The 15421-nt window shown below is 41.5% G+C and overlaps 1 long non-coding RNA gene across 3 annotated transcripts in view; it reads right to left on the bottom strand.

Annotated features, from left to right (window-relative positions):
* The window catches only part of LOC137376489 (uncharacterized), a 200683-nt gene that overhangs the window by 147930 nt on the left and 37332 nt on the right, over positions 1 to 15421 (bottom strand). Inside the window, exons 1-2 of one of the 3 annotated variants that reach the window (XR_010976250.1) lie at positions 10604 to 10730; positions 10447 to 10502 (exon numbers count right to left, since the gene is read on the bottom strand). The exons of 1 other annotated variant lie outside the window; for it this stretch is intronic. This is a non-coding gene — a long non-coding RNA (uncharacterized lncRNA). Of the gene's footprint in view, positions 1 to 10446; positions 10731 to 15421 lie in introns of those variants that run through there. One more of the 3 variants, XR_010976248.1, reaches the window with a different exon arrangement.

Here is a 15421-nt window from a genome sequence, read left to right as displayed (position 1 = left end):
GCTAACCTAATGTTTGTGTTCTCTCATGCAGGTCATCATCCTTAGGTTGTTCCAGTTGAAGGGGAGCAGCTGTTAACCATTGAGGAGGATCAGCAGTTAGAGGATGAACCTGCATATTCCACCAGAGCAGAGATGTTCATGTCGTTGAGTATGTGCTCGGCCTTAGAAACAGGGGGCTGGATTTTCAGAAGCCCTCAACATTGGGATCCGTGGCGGGGGGGGGGCTGCTGAAGATGGCCCCCGATGAGGCCTGCCACGGACCTCGACGTCAGCAGGGCCTGGCCCGATATTGCGGGCAGCGGCGAGGCCTTGAGGCGGACGCCCCGCCACTCAGCGACAGGACTGCAATTTAAATAAATTAAAATACCTGAATTAATTACTCTCCCATCACCTCCTGATGCCCTGCTGCGACCTTCACCCTGGCAGCTGGCACTGCCGCGCCTTCAGATCCCCGTCCAGGGAAACGAGGTGGAACAATTGTGGGGTGGGGGGGGTGGGGGCGGGGAGAATGGAGTCAAATTAGCATCATGGGTACAGGGGATGGTGGGAAGGGTTGTAGGTGAAAGTTTGTGCAGTTTGTTGGGGGGGTGGGTGGAAGTCAGATGGTTAAGGTTAGTTTTGTGGGGGGGGGGTGAAGGGCAAATAATTAATTTAATTGTTATTGGGGGTGGGAGAGAGGCAAAAGAGATGTATCTTTTTAAAAATTCCAAATATTTAAATTTCATGGTCGGGTTGACAGCCCTTTAAAAATGGCGTCATCGCCTCTGCGCACAGGCAGAAAATTCAGCCCCAGGTCATATTCTGGTGAGAGCCCCATACACGCATTAATTGAGCTATTGGCGGAGGCTGAGATAGCCGAGGCCTCTAACAGTCGGAGAACTGTGGGTGTGCAAGCCCATTTGAGACCCAGGCTGATGACGAGCCTCTGGTGTTGTCAGCTTAGGGCATGCTAGAGTTACAGAGAAAGGTAAGGCAACATCTGGCAGAGATGCCAGAGGCAATGTACAGTCATGTGCGGATGATGGAGGAGTGCATCCATGTCATGAGTGCTGCCACATTTCAGGTGTGTGAGTGCATGACTTTCTCCATTGAGAGGTTGGTGGCCCTCATGGAGAGCCACATTCCACAGATGCACCAGGACCTGTACATCATTGCCTTGGCATGAGCTCTACGCAGCATTAGCAACGTGAGAGAAGGATGAGGTGCCTGGACTCTTCTCCAGTTCCTTGACCTTCTCTGGTGAGCAGGAAGGTTCAAGTGAGCCTTGAAAGGGAAGAGGTGAGCCTGACCTCCACAACTGGGGGGTCCCCTCAGGGCACATATAGTATGGACAGTGTTACAACATCTGTTCTAAAAAACCTTTCTTTAATTCGTTTTAGAGGACCTTTTATCTCATGTCCATAAACTAATTCAAAAGGACTAAAACCGGTCGACTCATTAGGTGAATCCCTAGTGGCAAACGAAATAAATTCTAGCCCTTTATCCCAATCATGGGGATATTCGTAACTGTTATGACCAGGTGAGAAAGAGGTCTAGGGTACCCTTTCAGCCTTCACCTGGTCTTACTGTAACAGGGTTTAATTTTAAACACACCATGTTTTGTAGCTCCCCCTTGGTGAATCCTTGTTCACTGCTTTCCAATTATAAGGCAAAGAAACCAGCACAAACAGGCTTTCTTAGGATTAAAGAAAAAAAGTTGAAAGTTATTCAACTTAAACTCTAATTCGGTTGACGCCTACAGATACACGACACACCCACGCAAGCATGCATGCTCGATACACACATGCAAATAGAGACAGAAAAGAGAGGAAAAATAAAGTGGAAACGTTTGAGGCAATATCTGAAGAGTTTTTGTTACAGTTCTTTGAGCTCACTGTAGAGTCCTTGATTGTAGGTAGAGCTTGGTTTTCATTGGGGCCCAGTATTCTTCTTAAACCTTGTTCACTGGAGGAGGTTTTTCTCTCTTGGGGTTCATGTGTCTTCAGTGGATTCAGAGGCTTGTGAGAAAGAGATGGGAGCAGACATGAGAGAGACCTTGCCAGTCCAGGAGCAAACAGACTTTTTGCCCAAACAGTTTGTACAAATTCAAAAATCTCACGTTGCGCAGCAGGTTAGTTATGTGACTAGCTGGTTTTGCCATGTCCATTTGTGTATTTGGCCATCTTAGCAGTCAACCTGGAATGCGAGCTCCCGCACCTTCAAAGTCTGGTGATCAAAAATCCATTGTGGGTTGAATGTCAGGGAATGGCTGCTTTGTCCTGCAAAATACTGTCTGTTTATATGCAAATATCTTTTCCAGCCACAGCTGATCTGTTTAACAAGTCTTTTCTTCACTCCAGTAACAGTTTAAAATCAATGTTCATGACAAAATTAATGTGCCTCATTCTTGCCTAGCATGACAATGACAGTATGCCCTGATCATAATTTTGAGGGTCTGATGGTACCTTTCTAAAGCTCCTTATGTCTGTGGATGGTATGCTGAAGACTTTAACTGTGTTGTACCCAAATTACCCATAACTTTCTGAAAAATTTTAGACATAAAATTGGAACCTTGATCTGACTGAATCTCAATCAGTAATCCATATCTCGTGAAGAACTGGGTTAACTTCTCAGAAATCATGCTCAATGGAATGGCCTCTGGGAACTGAGTAGCCATATCCATGATAGTGAGCATATATTGATGTCCCACTTTTGTTTTCAGTAAACGTCCTACACAGTCTACCAATACCCTACTAAATGGTTGCCCCAAAACAGGTATGAAAATTGGAGGTGCCAGTTTTATGGCAGGTTGTGGTTTTCCCACAATATGGCACATATGGCACATTTTACAAAACTGCACCACGTCCTTTGAAAGACCTGGCCAGTATGATTGTGTCTTCGGGATCCCCACATGTCCCGCTATAGGAATTTTATGGGCTATCCTTAATATTTCCCAGCGATACTTGGGCGGTACCACTATCTGGTGAGCAACCGTTCACTCTTCGTCCGCAGGTCTGTAAGGAGGTCTCCACTTCCTCATCAGAATCCGATTTTTAATATAGTAGCCTTCTGGAACTCCCTTTACCGCAAGTTAGAGTTGATTGTGCCACTTGATTTAACTCTGGATTGGCTTGCTGAGCCTTGATCAGAAAGGACTTACTGAACATTTCCTTCAGATTATCCAAATCCCCAAAGAAAGTTTCAGATATTCGACTATCTGACTGTGATGCCAGTTTTACCTCCAACAATGGAACTTGTTTAGCCATTGCTTGGGTCACTCCACATGAAGGAAAAATTCCTGGAACCTTTTCCTGCAACTGTTCTATCTCTTTGACTTCAATTGTTTTTTCCATTACTATTGAGAGGCTACTACCTTCACTCCGGCTAAATCATTCCCCAGGAGTAGGTCAACCCCGTCGACAGTATTCCGACCGACCGCTCCAGTCAAAACTCCCAATCAAAATATACGATTCTGATTGTGGTGGGAGAAACGCATTGTTAATTCAATTCCAACCCTCCACAGATCGCCTAACATATCATTTTAAACTTTAAAATTAAAGAAAAACCCAGCCAAATTGTACCTTCTATTAACCCCTGAAAGAGACCAAACCAGGTGTGTTTAAATCAACAAATTAACTGTTTAATTAGAAAAACTGAATTCTTAAACACTACTAAAATATAAACAACATTTAAAATAGAAAGAATTAGAGTCCTTGCAGATTTATGTTCCTGCCGGATGTGGAACAGCTCAAGGTTGCTTGAAGTCCTCACAGCTGTCCAATGTGGAAAAAAAGGTTCTTCAACAGTAGAGTAGTCCATAGTCTAATTTAAAAGCGATGAATTTCAATGATTAACAACTGGCAAACACATTCTTTTAATGAATCAATTTGGTTTTAGAATTTTTGAGGGATAAAAGATTGTCACAGTCTAATTTCCCTTCCTTCAGTTTAAATTCTCAGAGATCTCTGATTTGGCTTGACTTTTTAGAATTTTTAGAGAAAATAACAAAATAAACAGACAAAATTCTTCCTACAGTTTAAATGGTCTGACAGCCCTCCTTTCATGTGCTAACACACAGCTGTCTGTCTGTTTCTCAGTGAGTTAGAACAGTCTGTTTCCACTATAAGCCAGTTCAAAATGTATCTCTTGATCTCTGGTCCTGAATGGCTGTATCCCGAACAACGAGAATGCTCTCTTTGAATCAGTTTCTGGGGTTTGCTGCCTTAAAGCAGTATGGCTCCCTTTCCAGCCTTAAAGGCACACTGCATTCTTCCCGAAAAAAAACTATAGGATTATAACAACAGGCAAACTATGGACAACTGCAGCTATCATTTCAGACATTAGGTCACACTCTAGGTGCATCCGATACAAAGGTATATATTCCCCGCCGATACCTTTAACTAAAACCTTGGCATTCAGTGCGTTCTGTGGTGGAAAGGTTACGCGTTGCCCCAGCAAAAGAGTTTGGGTAGCTCCTGTATCCGTAAGTATAACTATAGATCTGCCTGTCTCACTTGAGAGATAAGGAGTTACTTTTCCTTTTGACATGAATTCACTCCAACTCTCAGGTACCTTATTCATGTCCCCCACGCTCACAGCAGTTTTTGGACTTGGCCTTTTAGCTGCAGTCAGAGCTACTGCTGATCTGTCGTACTTTCAGTCAGGGCCTCTTTCTCTATATTGGCTTTGTGTACCCCAACAAGTCCCATGGGTTTACTCTGCAACTTCCAGCATTCTACACGAAGGTGTCCTACCTTGTGGCAATGGTAACACTTAGGCTTGCGGACCTCACTTCCACCCTCAACGTCTTCCTTTCTAGCCTGAGCAGGAGATCCCTGGGCATTCCCAGCTGTCTCTTCTTCTCCCTGGCTACTTGCCTTCCTTTCACCCTTCCATCTGCTATTCTTCTCAGGTTTGTGGGGGTGACGGACAAAGGGTTTGGGCTTATAAACAAGCTCGTAATCATCAGCGATTTCTGCTGGCTATTGAAACTACATGGGTTCTTATAAATGGAGGGAGTGAATTTTTAAATTATTCCAGGAGAATTAGTTCCCTAAGGTTCTCGTGCATGGCTTCTACCTTTAGTGCCTGCATGCAACGATCAAAATTAATTTGCTTTACCCTCTCAAATTCTATATAAGTCTGCCCAAGGTGTCTCCGGAGGTTCTGAAATTTCTGTCTGTATGCTTCAGGAACCAATTCATAAGCATCAAGAATAGCCTTTTTTGCCACCTCAATCTGCAGAAGCCTCCTCAGAAAGCATGGCATAAACTTCATGAGCTCTGTCCATCAACCTGCTTTGCATAAACAGTGTCTAGCTTTCCTTTGGCCACTTCATCTGTCTGGGTATCTTTTCAAAAGAAATGAAAAATGCCTCTACATCCCTTTCATCAAATTTTGGGAGGGCTTATACAAATGCAAACAGCTCTTCACTGGGTCATGGGCTGGAGACAGGTCTTTCCCCACCCAAATTTTCATAGGGGTCAAGGGCATCCTTTTTTTTCTCTAGTTCCAGCCTTCTAATCTGGTATTCCCTTTATCCTTTTCCTCTCTTTCTCTTGTCCTTGCTTCCTTTGAAATGTTCTCTCATTTGCCCTTTCCTCAAGTTCAAGCTGCTTCATCTGCAACTGAATTTTAGCTCATTCAACTGCACTGCCATCTGGTTTGCCATAGTCTTCTTCCAATTGCAAATGCTATGTTATTACTTCAATTATGTCTGCTTTCTTAGCTCTTGATTTAACTCTAATGCCAACCGGTCTGCCAAATCCTTTAGTCGACCCATGAAGTTTCTGAAATCACTCAGGGATACATCCTCCTTCCCCAGAAATGTCATAGCAACTAACAAAGACAGATCTGTCCCATCTTATCTAACGAGCTCATCTTGTAGTTGCTGGAATGGGTGATGGTGTTTTATCATCTGTCTTTAGGATGAGATATTTAAACCGAGTCCCTATCTGCCCTTTCAGGTGGATGTAAAAGATCCCATGGCACTATTTGGAAGAGCAGGGAAGTTATCGCTGGTGTTCTGGCAATATTTATCCCTCAGTCAACATCAGAAAAACGAATGATCTGGTCATGATCACATTGCTGTTTGTGGGGCCTTGCTGTGCACAAATTGACTGCTGCACTCCCAACATTACAACAGTGATTACACTTCAGAAGTACTTCATTGGCTGTAAGGTGCTTTGGGACATCCTGTGCTGATGAAAGACGCTATATAAATGCAAGTTATTTTTACATCTTTTGAAAATGGAATGAAGTTGGCAGAGATAAGATAATTCAGTAGCAGCCTACACATGTCAGTATGGTGTGAATTGGGAATCACATTATCATAGTGTCCTGATTTCAATGGCCATGATTTCCAGGATATTGTAAAGTTTTAGTTGACAGTTTAACACAAAGAAAGACTTGTATTTATATAGCAACTGAGGGGGGTGACCCATAGCATATTAATGTCTCAGGACAGGAAACAGAGGCACTCTTGAGTATGGACTGGCACAGCACATTTCAGGTGTACTGCACCAGCCCAGTGTCGGGGTGGGTGTGGGCAGAAAAATCTGCCCCAACGATCTAATTTTGTGCTCAGCGTCAAAATCAAATAATTTGATTACATCTAGGATTATCTGTGCCTCTCAGCATTCAATCCTCTTCAAAGAGAGCATTACTTGATTTCCAGAAGAAACGTCTAGATTCTCATTTTAAAAAACTAAAGTTCAATTCCTTTTTGTTGCGTTGTAATAAATCCCAGCCTGCTTGCCCTGTTTTTTTCTGCCCTGTCTCTTCTCTAGCTTTGTGACCTCTTTTTAATGGCACTTAGATTTCAGTCATAGTCTGAAATACAAGAAATGCAATGTCATGGATACGTTACTCATCAAACTGTAACTTTATGCAGTGCAAGTTGTTAGAAATAATGATGAACAGTGACACGTGTTTAACACTGTGCAGTTTGTATGGTTAAGACGAGTGTAAGCAGACACAGATGACTGGCTGAAGTTTGTACATTTAACTGCTTTCACCTGTGTGCTCATTCACATATGTGATCCTTCCCTGGAGCTGGTCATAAACTATCCTTATAGTAGCACCCCATGTGACCAATGACTCACACCCTACCAGATGAGGTGTATTTTCATGAACATTATATCTCGCCAGACATCCACATGGGCTTTTTGTTCAGTTCCCATATTCTGACTCAGCTGCACATGATGTCTGCTTGTCTAGCTAGTTTCAAGTTTCATTTCCCTCTGAGTATTGTGTATTTTTTAAAAATCCCTTATAGCTTTTTCCCAGATGCTATTTAACCGTTCAAAAATAAAAGCAACCCTATCTGATGTATGTATATCATTTCAGAGTAGCCCTGTAAGGTGAAATTTATACTTAAATAAAACTGGGAAGCTCAGTTTATCCATGCAAAATTCTTACTCTGCTACCCTCCTGGCTTAGTGGTGAAATGTAATGCACTCAAGAGGCAGAAGCAAGAAGGAGAAGCCCCAAAACACAGCAGTTACAGAGCATTTTAACAGAATAGGCATTGGCAATATTTATATTAAAGTTGCAGTGTATCAAAATTTTATGCTTTGTTAATTTTTCTCACCAATTATCTCCCCACCCCTCCCCTTTCTTCCCCTCTGTCTTTATTGCTTGCTGGGTTAAGTTCTGGGTGCTGGGGTCCCTGTAATTCTTCACATGTGAGCTTTAATGGTGAGTGACTATTCAACCACATGAAGCACCACATTTAAGCCCAATCTGACTTTGCAAACATGTACTTCCAGAAGGGGTTGTTAGATAGCAATCATGATCAGGAAACATGATTATTTGTTCCCTTGCCAGCATTGAGGACAACTCTAATAGTTCCACTTTGATGAGCTACCGAAGGGCTGGCAACAGCATGGACCTTAGCATGACCATGGCCTTCAGGAGTGAAAGGCAGGAAAAGAGAAACAAAAAGGGGAATTTTCTTTTAAAATTCTGATGTCCACTTTTTTCTGAACTGCTGTTTTACCAAATAGTGAAAGCCCATAAAAATGTTATCCTTAAAAGCCATCCTGAAGTCTCTGATAAAAGGTCACAGATCCAACAGCTGTTTTGGAGGTAAATCCAGTTTGTCATCAGGATTTATCCATATATTGAAATGAGAAAGAATTGAGGACTAGTTAGAAGTGTGTTTTGCACACCAAACTATCACGCAGATCATTCTAGGTTCTCTGAAACAGAACTCTATATAGACTTCAAATAAACCCTTATTCCGAAGCTGAGGAAAATTTGTTTACAATGCTCATTCAAGCCATGGATTGGATTTTTGCACTTTTATTTACTATTCATTCTTGGGATCTGGGCACCACTGGCAAGGCTGGCATTTATTACTCATCCCTAGTTTCCCTGAGTAGATGATGTAGCTGTTTGATACAACTGATGAGACCACTTCAGTAGGCAGTTGAGAGTCAACCATATTCAAGTGGGACTGCAGCCAAACATAGGCCAGACTGGTTAAGGACAGCAGGTTTCCTTCTCTAAAGGGCATTAGTGGACCAACTGGTGATAGGGAATATGGGATTACTGTAGAGTTAGTATAAATGGGTGGTTGTTGGTCGGCACAGACTCGGTGGGCCAAAGGGCCTGTTTCAGTGCTGTATCTCTAAAAAAAAATAAAAAATCTGATAGCTTCATTATCATTTTTACTGATACTAGATTATTTATAGATTTTTAAAACTGAATTTATGTTCTCAAACTGCCATGGTGAGATTTATCTCCCATTCTCTGGACTACTTCAGGAACAAAAAAGTCTGGCATTTACATTCACAAACTCAGACTGTCCCAAAATGTTTAAAACCAACAAAGTATTTCTTTTTGAAGTGCTGTCACTGTTGTAATGTCGAAAACACAGCAGCCAATTTGTGCACAGCAACCCAATAATAACCAGATAATGTGTTTTTAATGATATTGATTGAGGGGATTTATACTGGCCAGAATACCAGGGATAACCCCCCTGCTCTTCTTTCAAATAGTGTCACAGGATCTTTCATGTCCACCTTAGAGAGCAGACAAGGCCTCAGTTTAATGGCTCATGAGAGACAGTACCTCCAACAGTGCAGCACTCCTCCAGTAGTACACAGGAGTACCAGTTTAGATTTTTGTGCTCAAGTCTCTGGAGTGGGTCTTAATCCAACCAGCTTCTAACTCAGAAACAGGAGTGCTACTAACTGAGCAATGCATGATATTCTAACATAACCACTACACTACACGACACTACAATACCCCTGCCTTTGGCAGGTAAGTTGGTCCTAGGAGGAAACAAAGCTTGTTTAGTTGTAAAATACAGAATGAAAAGTATTAACATATATTCTTAAAAATAGATTCTCAACGAATTTTCCTCTATCCCAGACAAAAGGAGAGAGATGAGGTATGGGTCACCTCCCCACTCTGTGTGACTGAGCCTCAATGCTCTGTCTGCCCTTTCCCTAGGAAGATGAGTGAGAAATATATCTTCATGCGTGCAGAACAATTTTAGAATTTGTGTTACGTGAGTCAATACATTACTACCCCCATCCCAAATGAAAATATGTTGTAAAGACATAACAAATGCGGCTTCCCAGCTCATCGAGGCTATTGACAGCCTAGTGTGCTGTTGGCTTGGGAAGCTTGAGGAGGTGGTGTGTCACACATTGTTCCAAGATCAAAGTGAAGGCAGTTGACCCAGCAGAGCCAGCACCTGGCGATTTGCTGTAATACTGTACACTAGCCTAGGATTCAGCTGCTTGAGTAACTTCAAGGAATGAACTTTGTATGTGTGTTTTTCTGTTTTATGGAGACACTTCCTTTGAATATTCTCAATTGCAAGGAAAAGTCAAACAAGGCAAAACAATCAAAACACCACAAATATGCCAGCCAGGTCTTTTCTATTTGAACCGTTTGCTTTCTTTAGTCAGTTAGCAGTTGAGTAAATGACCAGAGTTTCTTTTAATAAAACCAAAATCAACAAGAAATTCTAATCTCTGTTGAGTGATAGTTACCTGAAATTAATAGGGGAAAAAAAACAATTAGTCTGAAGTCTAAAGTATGGCATTCTCCAGTTGTGTGGAAATTCTACTTACAGGAGTAAAGCACTCAGGTTAGGGAAAGACAGAAATCAACCACAGTTCCTATTTCTGACTGGCAATGCCTACTGGAAGTGCATGCATATGGTCATTGGATGTGGGCAGCATTGGTTTGTGCTACAAAGTCCAACAGCAATAACAACAACTTGCATTTACATAGACTTTGATATAGCAAAGTACCCCAAAGCATTTCACAGGAATGTTTATCAAACAAAATTTGACACCAAGCCACATAAGGAGATATTAGGAGAGGTGACCTGTTAGGCAAAGAGGTAGATTTTAAGAAGCATCTCAAAGGAGGAGAGAGAGGTAGAGACACAGAGAGGTTTAGGGAGGGAATTCCAAAATTTCAGTCAAATAGACTTTTGGTACTCACTGTCTCGGTGCATGCCCACATGAAGGAATGCTGTCACTCCTTGTCCACCTTCAAAACTAGAGGGTCCAATGGAGAATATAAGAAAGAAAGTCTACAGGGACAAACAGAAGCTTTAGTTGGAAGATTCTATGGTGTTGCAGCTCCCAGGCCAACTCACCCTGAGGACTCCACTCAAATGCAATCATTAGGGACAGTGTTTGCCTTGAAGGGGCCCCAGCATCCATCCAATTCGGGACGGGATCCACTCGGAGCACCAGACTGTTCAATTGCATGGATTGTATGGTCCCATCACTGCCCCTTAGCAAATAAAGTATCCATTGTCGTCTGAAGGGTTGGGGGAGGAGGGTGGGTGGGTGGTTGTAGGGTTGTCTCTGTCTCACTAAACTTTCCAAAGTGTTAAATTAGTCACTTGAACGGACAGACAGAATTACGTAGTTAAAAGGTGGTGTAGTGGTAATATCACTGAACTTAGTAATCCAGAGGTCCAGGCTAATGCCCTGGGAACATGGGTTCAAATCCTACCACAGCAGCTGGTGGAATTCAAATTCAATGAATTAATAAATTCAGTTAATTAATAAAAATTGGAATTGAAAGCTAGTCTCAGTAATGGTGCCATGAAACTATCATAAAAACCCATCTGGTTCACTAATGTCCTATAGGGAAGGAAATCTGCAATCCTTACCTTTTTTGCTTGTCAAAAAACATGACGTAATTTGTATCAAATTAATGTTACCATTGTATATGCTAAAAATGAAATTTCTGGGGGGTTTTCTCCAGAAAATACAACACATTTAAACTGGATTGCTTCCAGTGTATTTATTTTTAATCACTTTCCACCTTGTGCTCCATACAGACAAAATAAAAAAAAATACGAACTGCTTTTTTAGAACAAGATATGTCTAATTGCTCGCACTTTAAACCCAATTCAAAGTATTAAACCGGGTACTCGACTGAACTGTCAGAATTTGCAGTTTCACAAACAAGTCAGCGCCTGTTTTTTTTTAAAGGAAGTTTTAGATATGAGAACGAGTGCTGCAAGATACCCATGTGAAAACTTAATTCATTTTCCAGATGGTTCTAGTGACTGACCACAAGGTTGAGCTTACTGACCCGAAGTTATAAGGAGTATTGTGTTTAGTCGACTGTGGAATTTACTGTAGATGTTTTTGTTAAGCGTTGACATTCAGTTTAATTTTCTCTGGTTATTTTTAATACTGAGCCATCTGGTCGATTTTAGTTTTGGAAAGTCCCATAAAGCCCAAGGCAAAGGATACTGGGATTGAGTTCCGCCTCTTTAAAAGCTACAAAGCCATTAGTGCATTCCAGCACACCCTTTACAGCCAAACATGTGCTTTCTGAATGGAATAGCTTTGGGCTTCATACTGATAAATGACTTGGCTTTGAAAAGATGCTAGGTTTCCATCCAAGTAAAACAGAGCAACAGAAAAAAAAGTGATTAATCGGCAGCGAGATAATATCTCACATCTTGATTCAGTGATGTGAAGGAAAACCACTGAGCCAGACATGAAGGCATTTTACCCACCCACATGCAACATGTGAACTTGGTCTATTAACTCTGCAGACTTATTCAAACTACTATGTTGGTGCACACAAGCTGCAGCTTTACCAAATGCAATTCTCACAAAACAAACTGTTTTTTTTCACTGTAATGTTTCCCTTCACTTGATTTCTTTAGTCTCCCCACCTCACCTTCGCCTCACTTGTTTTAACGGGAGACTGAGAAATTTTCTCAGGAGTACAGGTACATTAGGATATAGATAAGTGAATGTGGAGGGACTGTTTGGCTCACATACACACACATTTGGTTTTGTACTTTTCAAAACTGAGTTCTGACTCAAAATCAGCTGAATAACCACCCCCACCCCCAACCAAGAGAAGTACAGCTTCATGTTTTTAAAAACTATGATTTTCCACAAGAAGCTTTATAAGTTAAACTCCTCTCAACAGAAAAGTCCCACAAATGCATTTTTTTTTTGCAGGAGCACTTTATTTTAGCTTAATGTCTGTCAGATCGAAGATATCATACTATAGAATATTGTGTTCAGTTCTGGGGCACCACACTTTAGGATGTCAAGGCCTTAGAGAAGGTGTAGAAGAGATTTACTAAAATAGTAGCAAGGATGAGGGACTTCATTCTGCGGAGAGACTGGGAAAGCTGGGGTTGTTCTCTTCAGAGCAGAAAGGTTAAGAGGAGATTTATTAGAGGTGTTCAAAATCATGAATAGTTTTGATAGAGTAAAAAAATGTTTGCAGTGACAGAAGAATCGGTAACTGGAGGACACAGATTTAAGGTGATTGGTAATGAGCCATGAGGAAAGAATTTTTTTAAACAGCAAGTTGTTGTGATCTGGAATGCACTGTCTGAAAGGATGGCGGAAGCAGATTCAGTAGTAACATTCAAAAGAGAATTGTATAAATACTTGAAGGGGGAAAAATACAGGGTTTTGGGGAAAGAGCAGGGGAATGAGATTATTGGGATTGCGCTACCTGATGGATTGTGTATCATTCTATGCTTCTATTAGTTATTCCAATATTAAGAATGCATTGTTTATACTGCAGTAAAAATTATGACTGTCATGAATACTTCACTCATGATAGTCTTTATGATCTATTCCATGGCTGCAACATAATAAACTATTTTAGCAATAAATTTTCCTTCACATGCCGACTTTCTAACATTTACAAACAGGAGGAAAATAAATCCTTTATGGGTCTCTTATTCTAGTAAAGGTCCATAAAAATTTTTTTATCCAAGTCAATTTCTGGAATTGTGGACTTTTTGACAGGATGGCACACAATAATTTTTACTCACTCCATTTGACCCATCCTCTCCCCCCTCCTCCATCCTTCATGACATTAATTTAAGGTTTGTTTCTTAAAATGTTATTTAACCCCGCTGCCTCATCAATCATTAGCATTGCTTCCCTCAGACTCTCCTCGGTGCCTGCCAATTGCAAGGCCTCAACACACAGGCCACATACTCTCACCGTCCTACTTGTCACACTTCCTTGCCATTGCTTACCCAGCCCATTCCCCAAGCTGCTTAGAGGCCAAGCCACTTGTCACTCTTCCCTCTCTATCAGCAATGCTCACCCACTCTATAGCTGTCCTCCTACTTAGCTTTTAGGTTATACCAAGCTGGAAAACCAGCAATTTGGTTGTTTGACGTCCGTACAGTGTTATAATGCATTCAACTGCTACAAACTTTGGGGGATGGAGAGAAGATGCTAGTATATAAATCTTGCTGGCAGACTAGAGGATAATAAAAGTATCATCTCTTTTTCAGGAAGGGAGAGAAGGATCCATTAGGTAACTAATCAGGAGTCTAGAAACTAAAGTCGCTGGGCTAAGATCCTAGAAATCCCTACCTAACAGCATTGTGGGAGCACCTTCACTGCACAGACTGCAGCAGTTCAAGACAGCCCACCAATGCCTTCTCAAGGCCAATAAATGCTGGCCTTGCCAGCGATGCCCGCATCACAAGAATGGGTATTGAATAAAAAAAATTATAGTGTAATTTCAGGAATGGGTAAACTCTAGAAATCCAGAATTCAAGATAAAATTAGTGAGCATTTAGAAATGCAAGGGTCAATCAAGAACAGCCAACATGGCAAGTCATATGTGATGAATTTATGAAGAGTTTTTTGAAGAGGTGATCAACTGGATCGATAAAGGAAATGCAGCAACTGGAGTGTGTATGGATTTTCAAAAGGTGTTCAATAAGTGTCTCACAGGCAACTTGTCACAAAAGGCGGGGGGGGGGGGGCGGGGGTTAACAGAGTATGGATATTGCTCAGATTTGAGAATGGTTGGGGGTCAATTCTGAGTCTACATTTATTCCTGGTATTTATAAATGATTTGGACTTGGGCAAAGGGTGCACAAAAAGAGTAAAGCTGAGGGTGCTATGGGCTTTCGCTGCCACTAGCAGTGCCATCTTACATGCAGGGTAACTGTATGTCCCCTTGCACCAGATGGCATAGCACTGCAACTGGACTCATGCTGACCCAGAGCCTATGGAGTCAGTTATCCTTGGCCATTACAAAGGAAGTTAGTCATGACCTGCAGATATAGTTGGTGGCAGAGGATGAGTGAGGCCAGTTCAACTCTTGTGCCGGCTGATCTCCCGGACATGCCTTCTTACATCTTTACCACTTCATCCATGAAATAATGCCATTCAAAACCATGGCACTGTGGCTTCAACTTGGAAGCTTTGTTGCTCCTTGAGCCATGGGAAAGTTTGTATGGTAATACCCCCTTCATATATCTTCTCTTTTTTTAAGCTCTTTCTGTTCTGTTGAATTCTTGCCAAGACTTCAACTTCAGTCTGCTGTCCAGTTGTTTTATTACAACACAAACTTTCCCCACATATTTACTGATGCAAAAAGGAACAGCTAAAAATAAAAGTTGGAAATTATTTTTAAAAATCAGAAAAATAAATGTTGAAAGCCCCCAGTACTTCGAAAAATATTAGAAAACTGAAAATGAAACAAGTAATACCATTGCACATGGAGCTTCTTCACGCTCACTCCAGGTGGGTGGTGTACAGACCACACAACATGATGTCATCCTAAATGATCAGAAATCACAATATCCTTAATTTAAATCCCTTTTAGTCTTTGAAGTAAGCTCTTGCACATTTTGTGTGGAAGCACTATCAGTCAGCCTGAACGGCTGACCAGAAAATAGTGTGCGGCCCGAGTCAAGCATGAATTCCATTTCCCTTCTCATTATTTCAGACTCCACTTGCATCTTCTGTGCAGTCAAGATTCATTCCTGCCAACCACAAAAATATGTCATATTTATTTGTTTGCTGTATTAAGGCATTAGTCAGATCTCAGCTGGAATTCTGTGCAAAGTTCTGGTCACCTAATTGTAAGAAGCATATTATTAACCTGGAGGGGAAACAGCTGAGCTACTAAGATGATGGTTGGTGTCAGCAAACTGAGTTCTAAG

Source organism: Heterodontus francisci, chromosome 13 (assembly GCF_036365525.1).
Source record: "Heterodontus francisci isolate sHetFra1 chromosome 13, sHetFra1.hap1, whole genome shotgun sequence".
NCBI classification, from domain to species: domain Eukaryota; kingdom Metazoa; phylum Chordata; class Chondrichthyes; order Heterodontiformes; family Heterodontidae; genus Heterodontus; species Heterodontus francisci.
The sequence above is the reverse complement of the archived record's forward strand: the minus strand, read 5'-3'. Positions and strand labels throughout refer to the sequence as shown.